Here is a 25,214-nt window from a genome sequence, read left to right as displayed (position 1 = left end):
AGATTTGATTTGGTTATCAGGGGAGTGGGACAACAAAAAAAAAGGCATTTTAAGGGGAACTCCAGACTTACTTGGCATTTTAAAAAATATTTTCAAACATTCTTTTCTCCTAATTTTTTTTAGATTCTCAGGACAAGTAAATTTACACAACAACTGCATGTTTTAGTATTTTGTACCTGGATTATTTCAAGTTAGATGGATGGGATGTAAAATGTCCTCCAATTCTGGAATGATCATGTTAGGATTTATCTTTTTAAGGTACTACAAACTGAATTCTGAAATTGATATTACATATGAGTGTTACAATATTGATAATAATAACCATTTAATGTGCAAAGAATGCATGAGTTGTGCTTGACCTTTAAAAGGGAAGAGATGGAGCTAAGCACTAACTCCAAGCTCTGATGGACACAGACAAGTCAGGCTGGAAAGTTACAGCCGCTTACAAAAAATGCTTCTTCTTCTACACATGCACACACATGGACAAAGATAGAGTTTTAGCTTTGATACACAGCACATTCCTATTTCCTTATAATGTAACAACTAATTGTACTGAAACTGCTAACTCACGGTTGTTTGAGAGAGAAAACCATAATAATCATCCTTAACGCTTGTTTTATGCTTGCCACATCCGTGAGGTCCGTGCGGCTCCGTGTGGAAAAATTACGTCATTTTCGCACCCACACCCCCCAGTGGCCTTTCCGTGCGGAAAATTTCCGCTCCGCGCACCTCCACATTTTTCTAACTACGCGGACGGAGCCGCACGGAAAAACATGGCCTACTCGTAGCTGAAGTCTAGAAATACGTGAACTTATACGATTCATCACACAGAGATCACCGTGGTAACCGGGTTATGAAGTATTCATGGTGTGAAATAAAACTAACTTCTGAAATGCTTTTATTCAGTAAAATGCCATGTTGTAAGTTGTGTAAACAATGGCAGACTTCTTCTTCTCTAGTTTAGTACCAGAGTAGACCAGGTAGACATGTGTTTGCGATACACTGCCCCCTGCAGTTTGGGAGCAGATGCTGCACAGAGTATAAATACACACACGTTCTCTCGCATGGATTTCCGTACAGCTGATTTCTATGGAGGACTAAAAGTGCCAAAATTAAATAAATAAATACATCATTAAATAATTAATTAAATATGTCATTAATTAATTAAAATTGGAATTAAATATTTCATTAATTAATTAAAATTGGAATTAAATATTTCATTAATTAATTAAAATTGGAATGAAATACTTAAATGTGTTATTAAATAAATATATCATTAAATAATTAAATATGTCATTAATTAATTAAAATTGGCATTAAATATGTCATTAATTAATTAAAATTGGCATTAAATATGTCATTAATTAATTAAAATTGGAATTAAATACATAAATGTGTTATTAAATATGTCATTAATTTATTAAAATAACAATTATTTTAAGTAAAAAACATATTTCATTATTTCACTATTTAATTAATTATTTCATGGTCCTTGCGTTGCAGTGGATCATGAATTTATTTTATCTGTCAACCTCGCCCGTCAAAGTCGGTGGGCGGATCCTAACACCTGATTGGTTACCCTGCACATCAAGTCAAGGCAAATCGATTCCAGATAATGGATTGACGCAGAGCTTGTGAACACATTCCGATACACTGGGTGGCGCTATTCACCTCTACGTTGGTTTGGATACTCAATAAAACAAAACTTTATTAGCAACCGCTAAAGACTCGGTCCTCTTTCCCAAATGTTGATACATGCGGTGCAAGACAAATTTTCCTTTAGCATTTCCTTTAGCATCTACTCGGCGCGCCACGGCTCGTCTCGGTTTAGTTGTTTTTCCATTACATTGAGTACCACCTCATCGTGGGTTGAGTCGTCATAGCACGGCGGTCCGAAAGTCCCTTACCGTCATTTTTGTGCGACACAAACGCAATGCAACAATGTACATGGAGGCGATAGTACACCTGCTGCTCGGTCTGTGGCTTTCTGTCAGATTCAGAGTAACAGAAGAGTCGGAGAAAGCTGAGAGCGGCGAGTCGAAACACTCAGGAGACACACAGGAGAGTTTGGGAGGCGATACAGCAGTATCAAGCTGAAGACAAGAGGATATGAACGAGACGACATATAAGGGTAAGCTAATGCTAGTTCGCTAGCTATCGTGTATCAGTCCTGTAATGGCTGCAGTTTGTCGCTATTAGGTATTAAAATATGTATGCTGTGTATGTGTTTCAGATGCTCTCTGATGAGACTTCATGGGATTTACCTGAAGCAGCAGCACATGAGCCTGCAGTGGCACAAGGTGTAGAGGAGGAGGGCAGAGATGTACAGGATGCACTGATGCACTACGTGTCATGCAAAGTTATTCTTCTTGTTATACTTCTGTTTTTCTGTCCCCGGACCGCTATTGTTTTCTTTAATGCAATTCTGACAATAAACTTTTGTAGATGTGTCTATGCTATTGTTTGTTTGTGAAGGTTAGCAAGATTAAATAAAAAATTAAACGCCAAAACATTAAAACAGCTGTTTTAAGAAAATTCCAGTTTGATAAATCAGTATTGCTTTGGTGTAATTCAGTCACCAGAATTATGAACCATAAAGGAGTTTGTGTTAAAACATGTTAAATCCCATTAAACACAAATACATTATTAGGGAATATAGAATTGTTTGGTTCAGACTGTTGACTCTTTTCCTACCAGTGTCTTAACAGACAAAATGAAAAGTTATGATGCAATCACATAAGTCACAAAATAGTTTATTAGTCAGCAGCAAAATCAAAACTATTTACAATGTGCAAAGTACAAACTGTGGTGGGCCTCTCCTACAGTGGAGGGCTAAAAGTAAAACTATATACAACTACAGGTGCTGGTCATATAATTAGAATATCATGAAAAAAGTTGTTCATTATTTCAGTAATTCCATTCAAAAAGTGAAACTTGTATATTATACTCATTCATTACACAGAGACTGATATATTTCAAATGTTTATTTCTCTTAACTTTGATGATTATACCTGAATACTAACAAAAATCTCAAATTTGGTATCTCTGAAAATTAGAATATTGTAGAAAGGTTCAATATTGAAGACACCTCTAATCAGCTAATTAACTCAAAACACCTGCAAAGGCCTTTAAATGGTCTCTCAGCCTAGTTCTGTAGGCTACACAATCATGGGGAAGACTACTGACCTGACAGTTGTCCAAAAGACAAGCTTTTTCGTGATATTCTAATTATATGACCAGCACTTGTAAATCTCAAGTCTATGGGAGGTGGACTCGCTCACACTCGCCGGCTGCCCACTGCCTACCCAGCTACCCCAGCTGCCCCAGCACACCCAGGAATGACTGGTTGAAGGCAGTATTCTGGGCCAGCTTCATTCTCTCTTGCCTCGCTGAGGAGCAACCAGATGTTCTCATCATGCTGGGCATGACTCCACTCCTCCTCAGCCTGCATCTCCACAAGTACGCTAGGAAGGTCCAATTTTCTGTGGCCCCCTTTCCTCTTGCCTAGACCAAAGACAGAAAAGTGATCAGAGTCAGCTTTAATGGCCAAGTAAGTACACAATATACACAGAATTTGGTTTCGGCTGTTGGTGTCATCCTAGGAATATGGAAGAGAATAATAAAAAATAAACAATAGAAAAAGGAACAGGGAGGAAAAAGAAATAGTAGTAAAATAGAACACAATATAAACAGAAATGTACAGCTAGACTGGAATGTATGAACACATTAGCAAAATGGTAATTGCTATAAACACAGTAGTGGTGATTTTTGTGTACAGGGCTCTGTAGTCCAAATGTCCAGGGTGAGTGGGGTCTCTGATGATGTTTTCTGCAGTCCGTACTATGGGCTGTAGTCTGTTTCTGTCCTGCTGTGTGGTTGATCCAGAGGTGCACAGGACAGATTGTATGACTGCAGTGTAGAACTGGATCAACAGCTCATGTGGCAGGCCATGTCTCCTCAGCTGTCGTAGGAAATACATCCTCTGCTGAGCCTTTTTCAGGAGGTCCTGAGAGATTGTAGTCCCCAGGAGCTGGAAGGACTCCACAGCTATGATGTGATGTGTTTAGCCACCCGTCCATCCATTTTCAATCATGATCATGTCTTTGATACTTTAATAAACTTCTGGCACTCTTCGCTTTAACCAAAGCACAAGCAGTAACTGCTCCACCACAAACAAAAACGACGTGGTGTGAACTTCATTTCATCCTGTGCACATTTTGGAGTTGCTAAGAAGAGCTGTGTTTTCTCATTTTTATGTATATTTTCATTCAGTTTCACAGCTACCTAGTGACTATAAGAAGAATGGTTGCAATACTACACCGCACCAGAACGTAAATTAATTAGAGTGACTTACTTGTTAAATCAATAGAAAATAAATGCAGCTGCATGTGTTCTGTTTATGTGTCACTGCAGCTACATGTAGCTTTCATCACGCGTTCCTGAGCTGGCTGCTGCACAGTTTGCATTTACACCTGCCTCAATTCTTGGTCATTGGTCTCGTTGTTCTGATCATGCTTGCAGGCATTTACACCTGTAGTAATAATAATACGAAAATCAACCATGCTCTCTGTTTACCGTGTCTTACCGGTGATAAGACGTTGCTGTGACGTGCTGGAGGTTGATGTTGACAGGGTCGGTGTCGAAGCTGGTGCTGGAGAGGAGACAGGGCAGCCGGGGGCTCCGCGACGGAGGTGGAGTAGGCTTCGCATGTGGAAAGGGATTCTTGAACAGAAATAAACACTCTAAGTACAAGGAAAAACACGGCATGCTGACTGAAGTATTAGCTTCTGAGAGCTAAACGTTAGAAACAGCAGCACGAAATACAAGCAGAGCACGGAGTTAGCGCCGATGGCTAACTAGCTATCTTATTGTCTGCTACAGGAGACAACGACGTTACTTTCTAAAAATACTTGTTTGCTTAAAAGAAGCTTGCCACCAATGGAATAAATGATGTATAAGTTTCTTGAAGTCACAAAACACTCACCGTCCTCGAACGTCTCCAATAATGCAGCGGCTGAGTCTCCCTCCTGTTGCTCGCCGGTGCGGTGCCAGTAAATAGCTTCCATTAAACCTCTCCCAACACCTCCTGGTTGACCCACGCCGGCCGTTGTGGTCCTGGGTGGACCGATAGTCACTTTTGAGCTTTTTCAGCTTCTCCCTACACTGCTTCTGTCCTCTTTATATACAGTCTACTGTATATGTGAGCGGCCATCCGCTCAGAGACCTCCTGATAAACTTTCTCCGTCCAGCTCTCTCTGTATTCTTTGGTCCGCCACCAAAGACAAAGTCTCGACCTCTTCATTCACCCACGGTACAGGTCTGGCTGTCACATTAAAATTATGAAGAACAGAGAGTTTCGTGAAGAGCAATGCACACCGTCGCTGTTTACAGTCATTTTTTAATGCAGGATTTTGTTTTCGTGCTGAAGTTGCTCTGTGTTGTCACTCCCTGTCCAATCAGTGGCCTGCACTATGTAAACGCCACATTATCGGCTCATCTCAGCTCGCTGGGAACCTTAGCCGAGAAGGTGCTGAAAATTAGTCCGTATGGAAACGCTCGCAAACAAAGATGAGACGAGCCGTACCGTGCCGAGTAGATGCTTGTGGAATCGCGGCTAAACAAAGACGAGCGGAGCCGTGCCGCGCCGAGTAGGTCCTAAAGGAAAAGCGCTCGACACTCCGAGCATCGCTGCAATTTGACAGGCTGGTAATCCACAAAGAACGTGATGTTCCAGAACTTCCCTCGGTATGCCAAACGCCCTGGTCCCTGTGTGTGCTCCTGTTGCACCCTGGTACCAGAAAACCGGCGGAGTACTTCCTCTAAATTTGCAGTCACTCTACGGTCAACATCTTGGTCGGAAAGTGCGGAAATAACTTCAACAACGTCAATAAATTCCTCTGCTTTACACGCTACATGCTCGCGGTAAGCAGGTCCTGCTTCCACATACTCTGCAAGGTCTAAAATATCTCTCACCAACTCTCTAGAAAGTTCACAGCTACTCTCCCTCAACACAGCCTCCATGTTTAGAAAGACTTCTACTTCCGGTTTCAAGGCAGACAAAAGCAGTGGATTAGACTAGATTCACGTTAGTCCCGCCCACGGACTTTGACGGGCGAGGTTGACAGATAAAATTAATTCATGATCCACTGCAACACAAGGACCATGAAATAATTAATTAAATCGTGAAATAATGAAATATGTTTTTTACTTAAAATAATTGTTATTTTAATAAATTAATGACATATTTAATAACACATTTATGTATTTAATTCCAATTTTAATTAATTAATGACATATTTAATTCCAATTTTAACTAATTAATGACATATTTAATTATTTAATGATATATTTATTTAATAACACATTTAAGTATTTAATTCCAATTTTAATTAATTCATGACATTTAATTCCAATTTTAATTAATTAATGAAATATTTAATTCCAATTTTAATTAATTAATGACATATTTAATTAATTATTTAATAATGTATTTATTTATTTAATTTTGGCACTTTTAGTCCTCCATAATTTCCATCTCGTTCGTGTGGAAAGTATAACCCAGCCTTAAGGGACACCTGCATCCTCCCTATGAAATACCACTAATGGCTACATCACATCTCAACTAACAATGGAATAATACTAACTGGTAGAAAGCAGGGAAAAGTTTGCAGGAGGGTTCTTTTCACAGCGTGCCGCTCCTGGTGATTGGATAAATCGTGTGCCAAGAGACATGGCCATATCTGTGCACCAACTAATGGGAGAACTGAGTCTAAACCACAGTTTATCCCCCCCTTTAGCCAATCACGTTTCAATATTTGAATTATATGTTTGTGTTCTATAACCAATCACATTTCAACGTACGGAATAAAATGTTCTGTTCATACCAGACTTTATCTTTTTCTGGGAGGCTGTTTCAAACAGAAAAGGTCCTTGTACAAGACAGCTTAACTGGAGAGAAGTAGTTTGTCTTCTATCTCAAAAAACAAACACGCTCAACAACCACCCTACAGTATTTTATTAAATGGTTATTTGTCGATGATTTAACCCTAAAAATTCCTCTCCAAATTATATATGGAGATGTTTTTTTCTATGAAAATAATCCCTTTATGTTGTAAAATTGCATTAATGTAACTGTTGTTCCTTGAAAAGGAGCAGACACAATGGCAAGTTGTGAACTTTGAGTAATTCAGTCATTTACATTGGAGATTTAAACTGATTCTGTGGTAAAATACTATCACAGAAAGGCTCATCTTGCAAGCTGACAGGACTGGTTCCTTAAATGAGTTTGTATGACATTCCAGTAGTCTGAATCCGTGTTTTTGAGGCTGTCATCAGTACACTGCAGTTTCAAAGTGAAAATGCTCAGCCATGCTGTTAAATATTTATTCCACTTTTGATTTGTTTTCGAGCATATAAATAACACCATGTGAACAAAGTTAATAAAAAAAAAAAAACTGGTTAGTCAATGGTGATTAAGTGCAAGTTCTTCAAAAGAGTTCTTCTCCTTGACTAAATTTAATTTCCGCTGCTATGAACGTGTGACTGTGTGCTAAGGCAAGTCTCAGCCAGCCTTCTGAGAAAGCTCACAAGGTGAGGGAGGCTGTGCTTTTGGGAAATGACCGTGTAGCGTGTCTCGATGACGCATGGCGATCCCAGGTACTTAACGGACCACCTGGGTCCAGCAGCATCAGCCAATCACACAGACGCATCTTCCCCTCAAGCAGAAATGCTGATTTTCTCAACTTGGGGAGGACAAAAGGGTAGACTGTATTTAGGCTGTGTTTTCTAAAGGGTTTTCCTCTCTATGGCCGCTTCCCAAAATATTAAACCAGACAGTTAATTTGCAGTGACATTCTCAGCTGTGACGTGGAGGAAAATTACTGAAACAAGATACAGTGGCAAGTGTGATGCTTTTATGTGCACAGATGGTGCTTGAACAAACCCTCACCATTACAATGCAATTTGTCTGATTGGCTGTAATCGAGCAGGATAATCGCTCTGTTCCCCCATGGGAGGATGCAGTAATTATGTTTTTTTGTTCAAGTTTTAAAAGGTTGCAATCAATCCTGAGTGTCATCGGATAATTTTTAAATGTGGATATTTATATTCTCACTCACTTATGATTACCCTCCACTTCCACACACGCTCTTCAAAATGTTGTGTTGTTATTTCCTGTGAGCATCATGTTCAGGAACTGGCTTTCAGCAGAGGGAAACTTTTTACTACAGATCGTAAAGTGTGATTCACCAGGCGCGAGCAGCTCGTTATTTCTTGTGTCATTATGTATCAATCAACCACAACATTAAAACCACATGGAGGTGGAGTAAATGACATTGACCATCTCATTAAAATGGAATATTCTGTCTGCATAACCTGCGTCATCAATTATTAGTCAGCATAACCGATGACTGTGACACTGAAAATATGCCAGCTATTTTTAATAAATGTATCTGTATGCTTCTCTCCTACTCTCTGTGCTCATGCATCATGTATTTTAATACTGAACTCCCTGTTCTCACTTGCATATTTTTCAGTTGTCAGGCATTTGAACAAGTAGGAAATAGTAACATCATCAAACTATATGTGAACAGCAGTCATTTCCAAGCTGCTGCTCTGCTGCTAATATTCAGATTTTGTAATTGTTGTCTGGCAAAGTCGCCATACATGAGAGTTAAAGACAATGGATGTGATGTGAACTAGGTTGTATTTTCATAGAACTCAAAGCTACTACCTAGGTTGTAGAAAAATTACATCATAAAGAGAAAAAGAGCTGGTTGCTCTGTGCTTGTAAAATATCCAACATGTTCATGTTGCACTTTGTTTAATATACAGACTGAATTTCTAACTTTGTTTAAGAGGTCTGATAGGATTTCTTTCTGAGTTGCTCTATTGACTTAAATATGAAGCTCTCTTTATTACTCTGCCAAGGAACATGGCAGAGTTATATGATGATCAGCATTTGTTTGTCTGTCTGTCTGTGCATAACATTACTCGAAAACGGACAAATGCATTTGGATGAAATTTTCAGTGAAGGTCAGAAATGACACAAGGACCAAGTGATTAGATTTTTGCAGTGATTCAGCTTATAGTCTGGATCCATGGATTTGTTAAAGATTTCTGTATCATTGCAAGATAGCGGCACAATATCACGGTAACTATGTGAACACTACGTCAGCTGCCAGCTGACAATCACATGATTGCGATCCTACTACAAATCGACCATTGTGGACTTATCGGGAGTCATTTTGTTTGTGGGTACATCTATGTTAAATGGCCAGATTCTATGTTGCGTGATTTCTGTCACAAATTTTTTCAAGATTTCATCCATCGGAAATCATACAAGGACTGTGCAGCCTTGACGGAGTACTGTGCTCTCTGAGTGCTTTTCTTGTTCTTTATTTTTGATCAAGTTGCAGTTTCCACTTTAACTCTACGTTTTTGCACTTTGTGTAAAATTGGTTTACATTCCACACTGTGCTGCTTTATACAATGACATACAGTTTTTTTTAATCAAAAATCGAACACTTAAAATTATCATTTTGCTTTTTTGGAAGAAAATTAATTGATTAATCAACTAAAATAGTCGATGGATTAATCCATATAAAAATAGTCATTGGTGGCAGCCCTGCGTACTATCCACATAAACATTGCTCCATCTGTGCACACCCCAATGTTCGCTACCTCCCCTGGCATTATAATGCGCCCCACCACAACACAAAACCTGCTCAGGAACAACTCATGGAGCAAAATCTCAAAGCATTACCTAGACCCCACACTCTCCAAAAACAAATGCACCGATCAGGCATAACATTACGACCACCTGCCTGATATTGCGTTGGTCTCCTTTATGCTACTAAAACTCCTCTGGCCCAGTGGTTCATGGACACAGGACCTCTGGGGATGTCCTGTGGATGGTGTCAGTGAATTCTGTGGGTCTTGTGGGTTGCAGGGTGGGACCTACCTAGATCAGGTTTATCCTGGCACATCCCACAGATTCTCAATAAGATTTGAATCTGGAGAGTGTGGAACCCTGGTGAACACCTTAGCTCTGTTGTGCTGTTGGGTTGCATTGTCCTGCTCAGGGTGGCAACTGGCATCAAGGACTGCTGTTGTCATGGGGGCTTGGGGTGTTGCTTGACCTGCAGTGTTTAGGTGGGTGGTGCATGTCAAACATCCACATGAATGTCAGGACTCAAGGTTTCCCAGCAGAACATTGCATTATGACAGGATGATCGACGTTATTCACTTCACCTGTCAGTGGTCATAATGTTGTGGCTGATTGGCGTATGATGCGTTGGAACAAGCCACAAGGTTGACCCAACAAATACTGGGCAGGTGGTTTTAGTGCTGTGGCTGATCAGTGAAGTCATGAAGTCCTACTAGAGTTGGGGTAAGATTACCAATGTTATACAGGGAAGTTAAGAAACAGTTCAAATAACTTCGTACCTGAAGTGCACATACAAATCTTGACATGATCAGAGATGCAGAGTTGGAGTGATATTCAAAGCTGAAATTGCATGTAATCGTTTTTATTCTGGAAAAATGTCTGGTCCATGGTCTTGTTCATGACTCCAAAATCACAAAAAGACTTGTGATTCTTGTATATTTAAAACCTTAGAGAGAAGGGCAATAGGATATCAGGTGAGACGATGGACTGGGTTAACTGGAAATGGGAGAAGGTTGATATTGTGAGAAGAGATCTTTATTAATCAGATAGAGCACACATAGTCATTGATAACATCAGGAAGTGAACTGCAATGAAGCATCCAATAAGGGACGTAAAGCGTGAAGAGGTAGGGACAAGGTCAGGAATACTGTTCCTGGAGAAGCTCTTCTGTATTAACAAGCATACAGCAGCACATAAATCAGGATTTTTATTGATTCGGTTTGGTGCATTTAAAGGTTTCCAGGACAGTTTCTCCTCACTTCAAGTGTCACCCATCCAAATGTAGCCGCTACCTGTGACGAATGTCTTTAAAATATGCCTCGGGGCCTTATCTCCCACATGCTGTCTGTCGCCCTGTTTCGTCACTTTGTGCGTCACTGTTTGTGTCATAACTCCTCATTACAAGTGGCCTGTGTGTGTCTGTGTGTGTCTCTGTGTGTAATGGTTTCATTTTCTTGGCTTATTTCCAGGATCAGCTGATGATGAGGAAAGTGAAAATCAAATGTCATAGGGACCTTGTGGAATAAAGCACTTACGAATGGTTACACAGCTACAGCTGTTATCAGGGAATGTTTGAGTCATGTTTATGCATCTGTAAATGTGTTTTTGTGTCAGATTTTACTGCACATCTTGCTTTGTACTTCAAAAAAAGCAGTAAAATATCATTCCAATAAAAAACAGCAACATAATATCACTGAAATAATAAAGGCAGACAAGATAAATCTGAAATAACATTCAGGATAACCTTGTGGAGTCTTTCTATTGACCTGCCCATACATTGCACCTGTGGTATTAAGTGTAGCATCATTTTATGTGACCAACCAAAGTGCTGGTGTGCAGCTTTTACAGTAAATCTATTATCACTGTAGACCATAAAGCACTGAAAATATTAATTTTCAGTGCTTTACAGAAAAACATTGATCATAGTTTTTTTGTTTGTTTGTTTTTTACATTTTCTGCTGTATCTCTGTGTTTAAATAATGAAATAGTATTTATTTTACAAACTTGAACCATTCTGTTCTAATTTTTTAAAGATAATTACCAAAGATTTGTAAATGTTAATAGGAGCCAGTTTTGCATATTTTTTACTTCCTACCTTTTGTGAATTTAGACCTATAGTTGATTTATAATTGATAAAGAGCAGTTTTAAAGTTGCTGAAGACAGAGATGAGTGCATGGATTGTAGAAGATACACTACAATCCTACAATTCTACACTTTCTTTTATCCAAAGCGACTTACATCTGAGAGTAGATACAACACAAGCAAGGATCTAGTTTAGCTTTGATCCATTGATGTCAACTCTTCCTATCATTGTGAAGCAGAATTCACCAAGCGTTGGATTGTTCACCAACTAATAGGGAACATGAGCTGGGATTAGACTGTCGTGAGACAGGATTTCAATGGATCTAGCAGAAATCAACCTGGATAAGAGCCATAAGCAAGTTAGGACCGTGGAGTCTACAGGCAGTGCAGATGTAATAGGATTTTTTAAAATATATTTTTTTGCAGTCTGCCAAGTGCAAAGATGTTCAATGAAGAGCTGGGTCTTTAGTCTTTTCGACTGAGAGAGAGTTGTCCTGCATGTTCAGACAGGAATGGTGTGATCTTCCTGATGTTGGACACATTAAGATGAACCTGCACCCCACAAGGTTATATATCATTAAGGCAAGCAAAAGCATAGCAAATGAGAATATTTGAATTCAAATGCAATAAATCATTTGGAAAAGGTTATTTTTTAACCACTTTACATTTTCTCCCAAGATTTAAATTAAGTTTGGATGTGATGAAAATGCAAACAAAATGGAAATGGGGCCAAACATAGTCTTCTCTAACCTGTGATTGCTGTGGACACTCATAATAAAAGGAGACTTAACTCAGCTGAACAGTCATTTTGAGAGGAAAAGGGTCATTTTAATTTAGGAGGAGGAGGGACACTGAACTCCTTAAAATAGCTGTGAATGCAGCCGGAGATGAGGGATTTGTAAACTGCTGGTAGCAGGTCAGGGCTAATGGCATTCAGGGCCACAGTGATGAGGCTCACAGGGATAATTATAGAGAGGACTTTTGCATTGACATATAGTGATTCGAATTTATTTACTGTGCAAAGTGAGAGAAAGATGTGAGGTTTATTTCATGTGCACTCCTGTTTTATTTACCTTAATATTAGTTATTTTAAACATTAAAATTAATGTATTATCAACACATGATTGGTGGAATTTCATTTAAGTTCACTCTAAAAAGTAAACTGACAGATCTATTTCCACAACTTAATTAAACAGAAGGTTGCAAGATGGGCAGCTGTTTTCATTTGGTAGAGCAGGTTCTCTACTCACAAGGTTAACAGTTAAACCCATGCCTCTCTGCATACCGAGGTGTCCTTGGCAAGACATTCAACCTGAGTGCTGTTCCAGATGGACTGACGCCATTTACCAAAATTAGAAAAAAAAAAATCTAATTTACTTATTTACATAAACTGTCTAAGTTGCAAAACTTACTTTGATGTGTTGGGTTGACTTAATAGTGCTGGTAATTGCATCAGCTTAAGAATGTGTGAAATTTAAGCTCAGCTCAAATTTCTGCATTAGCTGATTTAAAACTAAATTCAAGGTGAAATGAAATAACTCATTGAAACTGCCCTGATAGCTACATTTTTCTTCCACCTTAAGCTCAGGATTTTAAGTCCCCTCCCCAACCTGTTAACTGTGGAGCAACTTCATTATTTAACCCTTATGCACCCAAGTGGACATCTTTGTCCTTTAGGACCTCAGTGTCATTTTTTAAAAAACTGACGCCTAGGAGTTAAATATGCCAGCATAAGAAGTCATGCACAAAATTATGCTAATTAATAACATGCCACTAAAAAAATCTTTGTAAATGTCAAGAGGATATTATTATAACAACTTAATTTTTATGAGTAATAAAGTTAAAATATTGATTTGATGTTACTTATCATGAAGTAAGTGGTAACAACAACAGCACTCAGAGAGCGCAGTACTCCACCAAGGCTGTTCATTCCCCCATATGGCATTGTCAGAAATGCAGCATTTGTTTATTAGTTATTGATGATCAGAAATCATGGCAACATAGAATGTGGTCATTTAATATAGATGTACCCACAAACAAAATGACCTTGCCTGAGCACAGGTGTGTATTATGCATGTGTATGTCATGTACAGACACCGAATCGAGCACAGGCGTGACCTAAATGTGTAGCAGACGGTGGGCATTCACAGGACTCGGAAACACCCCCACAATTTAGTCAATTGTTCCTTGTATCATTTCCGATAAGTCCTGATAAGTACGCAGCGGTGGATTTTTAGTAGAATCGCAATCATGTGATCATCAGCAGGCAGCTGATGTAGTGTTCACTTGTTGTCATAGTTACAGTGACACCGTGCTGCTATCTCACAATGATACAGAAATCTTTAACAAATCCATGGATCCAGACTATAAGCCGCATCACTGCCAAAATCCAGTCACTTTGTCCTTGTTTCATTTCTGACCTACCCTGAAAGCTTCATCCAAATCCGTGCATTTTTGAGTAATATTGCACACAGACAAACAGACAGACAGACAGACAGATGGACATACAGACAGACAGATGGACAGACAAAGGTACGTCGATCGTCACATAACTCCACCAAGGAACGTGACTGATTTATGTGAATTAAAAATACCTATGTATGTAGTAGGAAACCTAACTTAATGAAGTTTGCTGGTTGAACATAATATCATTAGAGGTTGTCATAACCCAAAATGATTTAAGGAAATTGTTACATTAATCTTTCAAGGCACCAAGACTTTAGCAGCAGATCCTTTAAGTTCTGAAAATTACAAGGTGGGACCTCCCTGGAGCAGATTTTTTCTTTTACACATCAGTAAGCCTTGGGTGTCCATGACCCTCTCACAAGTTCACCAATTGTTCTTCCTTGGACCATTTTTGGCAAGCACTGCATACCAGGAACAAGACTGGAGGTTCGACCCAGTGGACTAGCCGTCGCTTTTTGACTCTTGTCAAAGTTGCGTCAAACACATCAACTTCAAGAAGTGATTGTACATGTGCTGCCTGAAATATGACAGCTCCTGACAGGTGCTTTTGTAACAAGGTAAACAATGTTAGTCAGGTCACCTGTCACTGGTCTTAATGTTGTTGCCGATTGGTGCAAATGTAAGACCTTTAGAAAGCTACAGTCACAAGTATTTTCATATTTTGTCCACCTGCTAGTGCCACTCAGTGACAGATGATCCAGTAATGTGAGGCAGCACGTGAGGTGACAGATTTTTCTCAGCGGCTCGCTTTACCCTGGAAAGAGGGGTGGTCATCCCTCAGGGAATGACGACAAGACACCAGAAAAATGCCGTCTTGCAGCCCCTTTTGGGTAACATGCAGTCGGATCTGTCTCTCACACTGAAAAATAGTTGGTTTCGCTTTGTGTCACTTATATTGTCTCTTGTGATTTACACCATATGGCTCATAGTCTGCTGCTGCACAGAACAGAGGAACTTGGGAACAAACAACGTAATCATTCATTTTTATGCTGATTTATTTATATTCTTTGACAATGCATTGCATTCAGCCATTGCCTTCACCTCTCAGTGTTTTGTTGTGGCTCAACTGTGCAAATTCAATGATGATACTAGACCACTGAAGTTTGTTAGATGTTAGCTTAGATTTTCTAATTAACAGTAAACACAAAGTGCAGCCAAGAGAATGTCATTTATTTTGGGGGTGTTTGGTCAGAAACCAGAGTACTGGATGAGTTGAATTACTGCCCTTATTTTGATTCTGGATGAAAAGTTACATGATCACTTAAGTCCAGGACACTAAGCAAGATCAACGTGTGTACAAAAAAATTCCTGGAAAATCATCAAATACTTGTTGAGTCATTTCACTTAAAGCTGATATGTTAACTACAGGTGACACTGTATCCTCTCAGTAACACAACAATCGAAACCAAATGTCCTTCTCATAATCCACCCTGAGGGGAGCATAAATATTTGCACCAAATTCTACAGTGATACACTAAAAACTCTGCACCAACAATTTCAACTTCAAGCTGGCGCAACATCAGGGGATCACGAACATCTGTGTAAAATTTTATTGTATTCCATCCATAACTGTTGAGCTGTTCAATGTGGACCAAAGTGGTGGAGCAACGAATGAACCAGTCATGTGACAGGCAGACATTTACAAGCATGCATTCATCTTTTTGCCATTATTTGATAGAGATAGTAGAGCAGAGACAAGAAAGGGAGGAGCAGACTGACAGGCAGGATGGGACTCGAGGCCCAGCTCAGTCAGGTGAGCTGTTAGGGCATCCCCTCCATCCATCCATCCATCCATCCATCCATCCATCCATCCATCCATCCATCCATCCATCCATCCATCCATCCATCCTTCCTCTTCCACTTATCCAGAGTCAGGTCTCAGTAGCAGCAGCCTATATAGGCCATTCCAGATTCCCAGTTCTTCCTGGGCGATCCCAAGGTGTTTCCAGGCCAGATGAGACATGCAATCATTCCGTCTGGGTCTTTCCAGAGATAGTTAAACTCCTTCACTTGAGGCAGCAACTCCAACCCAGAGGGAGCAAGCCACTGATGTCTGGCAGAGAACAATGCAGACTTTACATTCACCTGCAGTAAGCCCTGGTGCATGACAAAGCTCACAATCTGACGCATCCAATAGAACCATATCATCCAAAAATTGCAAGCCAAGAATATTACCATAGCTCTCACTTTGGTTATACTAGGACTGGGTGGCAGGTAGCAATAGCCCCAGTACCCCATATCAGTGCACCACAGGTAACATGGTCGTAGACTTATTAAAAGTTAAACACAAGTTTGGATGATCAAACTTCCATGTCCCCCTTAGCCACTCCACAAGGGTAAAGAGTTGGTCCACTTTTTTATCTTTTACACTTGAACTGGCCATTCTGGCCTAGTTAAAACTAGAAAAGCACTCAGAGAGTGCAGTACTCCGCCAAGGTTGCTCAGTCATTGAAGTAGCTCTGCCGGATGAAATCTTGAAGAAATGTGTGGCAGAAATCATGGCAACATAAAATGTGGCCATTTAGTATAGATGTACCCACAAACAAAATGACCTTGCCTGAGCACAAGTGTGTATTATGCATATGTACATTATGTATGGATACTGAGTTGCGTGACCTAAATATGTAGCAGTGATGATAGGACTCGGAAACACCCCCATAATTTAATCATTTGTTCCTTGTATCATTTCCTACGGATAAGTCCCGATAAGTCCACAGCGGTCGATTTGTAGTAGGACTGCAGTCATGTGATCGTCAGCAGGCAGCTGATGTAGTGTTCACTTGTTGTCATAGTTACAGTGACTGTTACGGGTGAGCTGGAGAACCCAGGCGCAGACACAGAGAAATTGCAGACAAGCGAATAAAGAAAAGGGTTTTATTTAACAAGAGGAAAACCACAACAACACAATTAACAACTAACAAAAAAGGGGAAACTAAACCAAAACCTACTCAGAACTGACTTAACAAACTGTCAGCTAAAGAAACCACAAAACCCAAAAGTGAACCCTACAACTAACTAAGGCAAGACAAACAACTGGGCGGGCTAAACTGGGGTACTCACAAAAATGAGGAGACAGGTTTGGGGAACACAGAGTCCAAAAGTAACCGAGGAGACAGAAAACAGAGAACATGAACTGGTGAGAATCCGAGGGGAAAGAGCTGGGTCCATGGGGAAAACAGAATCCAGGAGTGGATCAGAGTCTATGAAGGCATGTGAGTCGATGGTCCGGCGGGGAGTGAATGAAATCACAGAACTTAAAGAGCTGGAGGTGAGGTAGAGAACAAGTGAATGGAATGAACTAATTACTGCAGCTGATGTGTATTACTGCAATCAGCAAAGTACAGGCAGGTAAGTGAGACAAGGGAGACAGACAGACAGACGCAGAGACCAACAGACGCAAACAGAGGGAGCCAAAGGGACAAGACAAGGAGAGACAGACAGCAGGGAGAGAGATGACAGGATGAGTGAGGGAAATGCAAGAGAGACAGATGACAAAGACAGGAAGAAGGAGAGACAAAGAGGAAGGTGGAAGGAGAAGAATAGGACTAGAGCAGGAATCATAACAGTGACACCGTGCCGCTATCTCACAATGATACAGAAATCTTTAAGAAATCCATGGATCCAGACTGTAAGCTGCATCACTGGCAAAATTCAATCACTTGGTCCTTGTGTCATTTCTGACCTTCCCTGAAAATTTCATCCAAATCTATTAGTCCGTTTTTGAGTACTGTTGCTAACAGACAGATGGACAAGCGTATGTCGATCGTCACATAACTCTGCCATGTTCCTTGGTGGAGTAACAAACAAGCTATAGATAATATTGCTGAAAAATCCCCTAATGAATATGCAAGTGTGATATTTTTTAGGTGCACTGCTCTCAAAATATTGAGTGTCTGTATCTGCTCTGAGCTCCTGCTGAGTGATTGACAAATTGTTGATAATCTTCCTCTCAGGAAGGCTACATTCAAATGTCAGGCTTCATTTTCTAAATCTGTAGAATAACAGAGTTCAGTGTAACTATCATCATCAGAGGCAACCTGTCGATCAGAACAGATCTTCTTTGAGCAGCATTCGAAGCGTTTCACAGTATAAAAGAGTGTAATGTGAGTGCTGCACAGCTTCACATGAATAGTATAATAAACTGTATATAACGGTCCATAGGAGAACACCAGTAGAGCATGTTGTTGTAGATTATTCATGTCAGGGAGGGAATGCGTCACCAGGCTTGTTCATTAATCACATCACTGAGCACAGAGGGAATACATGGGAAGCTGCTTGAGATAGTAACACATATTTTCAAGCAGAGAAATGTGATGTGCATTCATCAAGAAAAACATGGAATGTAAAATATAGGACTTGAAAATGTAAGATTTATTTTTGTCCAAAGAGATTTTCCATATAGTGTCTCTGATATCCTTTCTTTCCAAAAATTGTATAGAAAAACATACGTGAGCTGAACTGTTGGACTGTTTGACATTTTTCTTCACAGATATAAACTTGGTTACTGTTGCTCACGCTGAGTCAATCAAGCATTTTGGTCTTACTGGAAATACTTACTAGCACTCCAAATCTCCAGTTAAAAACAGTCCCTGACAAATGCAGCAGCTCCTCCTCTTTTATTCTATTTATTTATATTTTAATTAGTACACTGTAAAAACGAAACTTAAAATTGTTCACCTTACAATGATTTTGAAGTAAGTTGAACAAAAAATATTAAGTTGTAGTGCAAACAAAGGAATATTAATTATTTCAACTAACATTATCAAGTTTGTTGTGAAAGGTTGGCCTAACTACATACTATGTGGTAGCAAAACTCAAAATCCCTTGTTGGACCAGAGCCAACACTTACTGAGGCTGGGGTCAAGTATGTGCGCAAAACTGCGCATGCTTCTCCGAAAGTACGGGGTCTCCTGACCAACTTTGCAGGGGATTGAAGCGACCATTTCCACTCCGCATGTGGCAAGCGTTTTTCCCGGTCATGCAGTCCTTGGGTGAAGTTGTACGGGTGTGTTTTGTTTAAATATGATAACTTTGGCCATTTCTCAATACCAAGTAGGCATACTGAGAAACGGCCTTTATGTTAATAAATGTACTAAATTCGTCATACTGTCGATAAGCAAACCTGCGCTGACATAGTTAAAGAGGCAACAGGTCAGCGCATTATTACTCATGCTGTTGATAAACTGTGTGTTAGGTTGAAGCTAACATTAGCAAGTGTTATTGTTAATGATGAGTTTGTTATATTGACTATGTATGTAATATACTGGCTAAACTAGCAGCAAATTTTCTTCGCTTCGGTGGGGGATGGGCGGCCTCGCCCGCGGTGGCAGCTCCGGTATATGTGTGTGTGTGTGTGTGTGTGTGTGTGTGTGTGTGTGTGTGTGTGTGTGTGTGTGTGTGTTGGGGGGGGTGGTACAGAGAGGGTGCGGGGGGGGGGGGGGGGGGGGCGGCGTCTACCGGAGCTCCTACACACGTACCTACTACAACATAAGTTATTACAAGGCGGACAGAAACGGCTTTATCATGGTGAATTAGCAACAGACATTAGCTAGGCTAAATTTAACGGGGAATATGGTGTCTGGAATTACGGGAGTCCAGCGAGAACGGGAAGTTCTATCAACCGCGGTTTATACACAGTTACACATAGTTTATAGCGGATAAAACTGTTTTGTCATGGCGACTTAACTGACATTAGTTTAACATGGAGTCTCTGATTTTTACTAACTACTTGCAGCATTCATGAGTTTTCCTGCTTGTGCTGCCGTGGTCAGCCAGTTTCAAACTGCCCTGTAAACTGGCTCGATTCAGATATGTTTTGCTTCTTTAAAATTCAGACATTGAAAGTACTATCACATTTACAAATGTATATAGTCACATATATGGTAGGGTTCATTAATACTTGGTAGAATTTCCCGGACATATGGCGACCATGACTGCAGCACCATACATTTCTGGCGTTCTGTGTATCCGGCCCCCTTGGACACCGGAACTGGGACATTAGCACCAAGGCTGCCTGTCAGATTTCAGAGGATTTTTACTAGTTTGTCTATTTATTTATTTGGTTATCATTTTATTGTATGGATTGATTTCAGTGGCTATCTTGGCTGCAGTTTCTGGTATTCTTGAACTATATTGCCTTACACTGAATAGTGTTAGTAAAAAGTTCATCTCAGTATAATCTGTCCAGTTGAACAGAACCAAATGAGTATTATAATTCATTCATTAATTCAGCTGCTGAAGAAAGGATTTACTGCATGGCAGTAGTTTTCTCTTTAATAAATTTACCTCTTAATACCTTATTCTATGTGCAGTTGTCTTGTGAAGTGGAAGCTGTGCTGTTTGGTCAGATTTGGACTGCTGAGGTGGCGTCAACTAGAATCCTGACTTACTGGCCATAGGTAAGTATATTGGTAGCTTCGCATGTATACAAGTTGTCAGTAAATGTGTAATAGAACGGCTTTAAACGATTACCATCCATTAGCTTTGTACCCAGTAGCTGGGAAGTGGATGGTGACCCCAAGGACGTGTCTGCTGCATTCAGTGTAATGGTATGTACTATGGATGTGCATTGTAAATTGATTATTGCAGTGTTTCCCAGTCCTGGTCCTCTGGTTCCCCTGTTCTGTATGTTCTAAATGTTTCCCTTCCAACACACCTGATTCAAATGAGTGTCATTATCAGCCTTCTGCAGAGCTTGATGACGAGCTGATCATTTCTATCAGGTGTGTCGGAAGAGGGAAACATCTAAAACATGTAGGACAGTGTGCCCCAAGGACCAGGACTGGGAAACACCGATTATTGTATTCTTAAACCAAAATGTTTATTTTCTCAAATTAATTATAATAATAATTATAGTAATTATTTTTTGTCTTTTATTTCACAGGCTTTGCTATTGCGAGTAAACGTGAACCCAAAGCTCATCCGGAAAGTTCATTTTACTAAGATTCCAGAATCTGTAGAGGCACTCCAGAATGAACTATGAGAAAAACTTAAGCTAAATGGGGAATTTGCTTTACAATATGAAGACCTGGATTTTGGTAATGCACTTTGTAACTTGGTTGACATTGCAGAGTTGCCAGCTGAAAGGGCTGTCCTACACATTCTTTGGAATAACGAGGAATCCCAAACACCATCCTGTTCATCCTTCATCTCATCCCTGGATACAGCCAACCTCAGTTCTCCAGCCTCTTCCAGCAGCTCATCTTGGAGTATTCAGACCTATATGAGAAGCATATCACAGTGGCCTACTCCTTTTCTGATCCCGTCTTTCTCTTATGATGTAGAGCTAAAACTCCATCAGGGCAATGAGGTATATGGAAAAACTGGGAAATGTCTAAATGTAACAAGAGATGTAAAAATGGAAATATTGGACAAGCTGGCACAAGAAATGTTTGCTCTGAAAGCCTACCCTGAAAAACAGCAAATTGAATCGGTAGCTGCTGAACTTGTCAGCAAACACCCATGTCTTAGGGAGCCTGGTGGTGGCACAGGTTATGATGGATGGACAACAAGCTTAAAATACAAGCTTGGAAACTATCGATCAAAGTTGCGCCAGGCTGGGTGTAATGAGGTCAGTGTAAACAGGAAAAGAGGGAGGGATGAAGACTGATGAGAGTAGGTTTTCTTTGAAGAAACCAAAGCGAGGCGAAGTCAATCACGTTCCCGATCTCCCGGAAAACTATGATGATGCTGCATTTGAAGACCAAAGATGTGTCCTGGTAGATGCAGTGAGAAGAAAGGACAAAGACACGGACCTCATTAGACAAAAGATGGACGTCACTTTCTCCCATAGGAGAAAGGAGATTGTGGAGTTGCAACCTATGGTCACAGAAATCCAGGAAAGATGGCCTGCACTATTTCTTGAAGAACAGGCAAGAGGGATATTTGTTTAATACATAGTCTGTTTGGTTCTGAATGTTGTTCTAAAAAGTTACACTGGCATATTCAAAGTGGTATGGAGTAACTGTTTATTGACAAAAGTGTTTGATTTCATTTAAAATGGTTTAGCAATTATCAGAATAATATTTTGTAGGGCAGGTTTTCACAAAATAACTGAATGTCAAAAATAATTTGGTCATCAAATGTTGTGTTATTTCTGTCTGTACAGATTTGTGAGGAGTTCTACCGCGTCACCACCAAGGACCTGTTGGGGACCTTTAGGGCAGCGTTAGACCAATTCTCTTCTCGACTGCTGAAGCTGTACCGTGCCAGGAGGGGAGCCTTTGGTCAAGACATGGGAAATCTGTTGGATAGGCTTGATGAAAAGGTATGAACTTAGCTATTTACACAGACACACACAAATACATACATACATACATACATACATACATATTCTCATCACTGCTCTAACTAAAAATCTACTGCTTTATTCTGTGATCCAGACATCACTATTTACATTTGCACAACAGTTAGTGCATTTCTCAAAACAATTAGTACAAACTGCAAAACCTAGTTGATAGCTTGCAAAAGTGTGTCACTTGCTCTAAATGGGTAGTTCATTCCTCAAAAGCAAGTATTCATGTCAATGAAAGTGTCAGTGTCATCAAGATGAAAAGTCCTGACACCATTGTTTATGAACAAGACAGTCAAATGGCTTTGTCATGTTTTCATTATGACAGTTTACCTCTAAGTGTTGTCAAATGCAAAAAAGTCAGACCTTGGTGACACTACCTGAAAATGCTCGAGACAGCACTATACACTATTTGCACAGCCATTTGAAAACTACAGTAAAGTTACACATTACTGTATTTAGTGAGGTAACTGAGTACAAGACACTGAATACGCATGTTTCACATTTTACTGCATATGCTCTTTGTAATTCTAATTTGTTCACAGCATTGTGCAAAAGAAAAATATTTACAACAAACATAAGAAACACCCTTTGGTAGAGCTGTGCACAACTGTAAACTATACTGCAGTACATATTGGAACTGAACATACAACATACACAGTACTATAAATCATTTATGCACATCCAGACATTCCTGTGTGTCTGGCCACATATTTTCATCTACATCACAGAGAATATCATCCCTTGCAATGCAGCGATACAATACATTTCCTTATCATTTATTCAGGAAAAAATGATAAGGAAATGTATAAAATTTGCTTGACAGATTTTGACAACATTTTTGTATGTAATGACTCAAGCAATGAAGTGAGGACGATTAGTTTTATAGGGAATGACTACTGAGCATTCGTAAGTATAGTTCGTTTTGACTGACATGACATAAGCAAATGATAATGTTATAAAACAGCAGAGAATTGCATGAAAGCAACTGATGCATGTCCAAAAGCATTTGCAGTTTGTTGGAAGGAATGAGAAACTGCTACTGTGATGTGCACAAATGACTAAATGTTGTGGAGGCTGAACTAACAGTTATGAGAATTTTAATTCTGATCATAGAAATTCATCAAAGGGACTGAGAAAAACTAATATTGAGTAAAACATCCAAAAGCTAACGTTAGTTATATGATGTGAGTTCAGTATTGTTTACTGGCTCAGCTCCACATGATGTTGCTAAACTGTTATCAGTAGTCAATAAAGAAGTGTTTAACTGTGTTATGTTATCCTTATCAATGTGGTTTCATTACATGAGTATTCAATCTGAATGTGGCACAACTTTCTGGTTTCAGGACACCGATCCAGAGGATATGCAGACCGGAGGTGTCCAGATGGGTATCCTCACTGTTCTTGTAGATGATGCTTCACCAACCTCACTGGCCACAGTCAACAGTACTGCCATTGTGTTGGAAGAGACCATTGTTCTTGCAGATCTTCCAGATATCCCCACTGCATTTGCCTACCTCTTTGGTCTGCTCTATGCCTTGAACATGGAATTCCCAAAAGAACTCAAGTACACTTTTGAGGCTATTCAGCACATTTTCATGGAGCTTTCTACTAGTTGCTCACAGCATGTCCGGAGCTTGAAAACGAAGCTGTTGCTCTAAGAAGCTGTTGCTCTAAGAAGCTGTTGCTCTAAGTTAGAAGTTGAGTGTTCTTGCTTTTTTTTAATGCTGCGTGACTTATTATATTGCTTTAAGGACTCAGGACCCACATTTATGTTTTTATGGTTATTGAAGCCATTTGAGAGATGGGCCTGTTTTTCCGTTGAAAATAAAGAGCCTACTGTATTTTGGAAGAACCTAACCTCAAAGAACTACAGATGTGTGTATTTTAAACACCTTGCTAAGGTACACTATTACACACTGCAGGCAGCATTATTTTCTTTGCATTCTATTTTGCATTTCTGCATATGTTTAAAATAAACATGTTAATTGCCCTAAGTGTTTTCTTTACAATAGATAAATAGTTGACATGATTTATTCTTGTGAAATTGTTGTTCTCAAAATTAGAAAATGTTATAGATATGAAAGATAAATTACCAAAACAAGACATAATTATATGGCACAACTTTTATTAATTGGAATTTTTTTGTTTGTAAAACTCACAATTTTAAGTTATTATTACTTTGAAACTTAAGTTCTACAAACAAACGATAATTTGTTGGCACAGCTTTTATTAATTGGAATTTTTAGTTGGTAAAACTCACAATTTTAAGTTTTTATTACTATGAAACTTAAGTTCTACAAACAAATGATAATTTGTTGGCACAACTATTGGTGAGTTTTCTCCACAATTTAATAATTTGAGTTGGCCACAAAACTCAAAAATCTAGTGCAGTAAGTTGCCTTGAAATTTTGAGTTTTCCTAACTTTTTCATTTTTACTGTGTATATTTGACAGGGACCATGTACAGAAGGACATTAAACACAAGGTGAAGATGCTCTGTACCAGATTATAGTTCACTCGCTACTTTCCATCTGCAGTCCCTGTAGCAGGCAGGAGAGAAACAAGAAAAGGCAGAAAAGCAATACATCACATTTTTAAAAAGGGATCTCACATTCTCACACTTGCACGGTTTTAGTCGAACAACCTGGAATAAGATGCTCCCGAGAGTGGATTCTCATTTGGGTTCACAAATTTCCACAAACTGTA

At 39.5% G+C, this 25,214-nt stretch overlaps 1 long non-coding RNA gene across 1 annotated transcript; it reads left to right on the top strand.

Annotated features, from left to right (window-relative positions):
- Positions 1 to 1,095: 1,095 nt before the first annotated feature.
- LOC129350898 (uncharacterized) lies at positions 1,096 to 2,450 on the top strand. The gene is made up of 2 exons (XR_008604476.1): positions 1,096 to 2,131; positions 2,234 to 2,450. It is a non-coding gene; the product is annotated as an uncharacterized LOC129350898 (long non-coding RNA).
- Positions 2,451 to 25,214: the final 22,764 nt, after the last annotated feature.

This window comes from Amphiprion ocellaris, chromosome 17 (genome assembly GCF_022539595.1).
Source record: "Amphiprion ocellaris isolate individual 3 ecotype Okinawa chromosome 17, ASM2253959v1, whole genome shotgun sequence".
In the NCBI taxonomy this organism is placed as follows: Eukaryota; Metazoa; Chordata; class Actinopteri; family Pomacentridae; genus Amphiprion; species Amphiprion ocellaris.
This window is presented reverse-complemented; position numbering and strand designations above follow the sequence as displayed.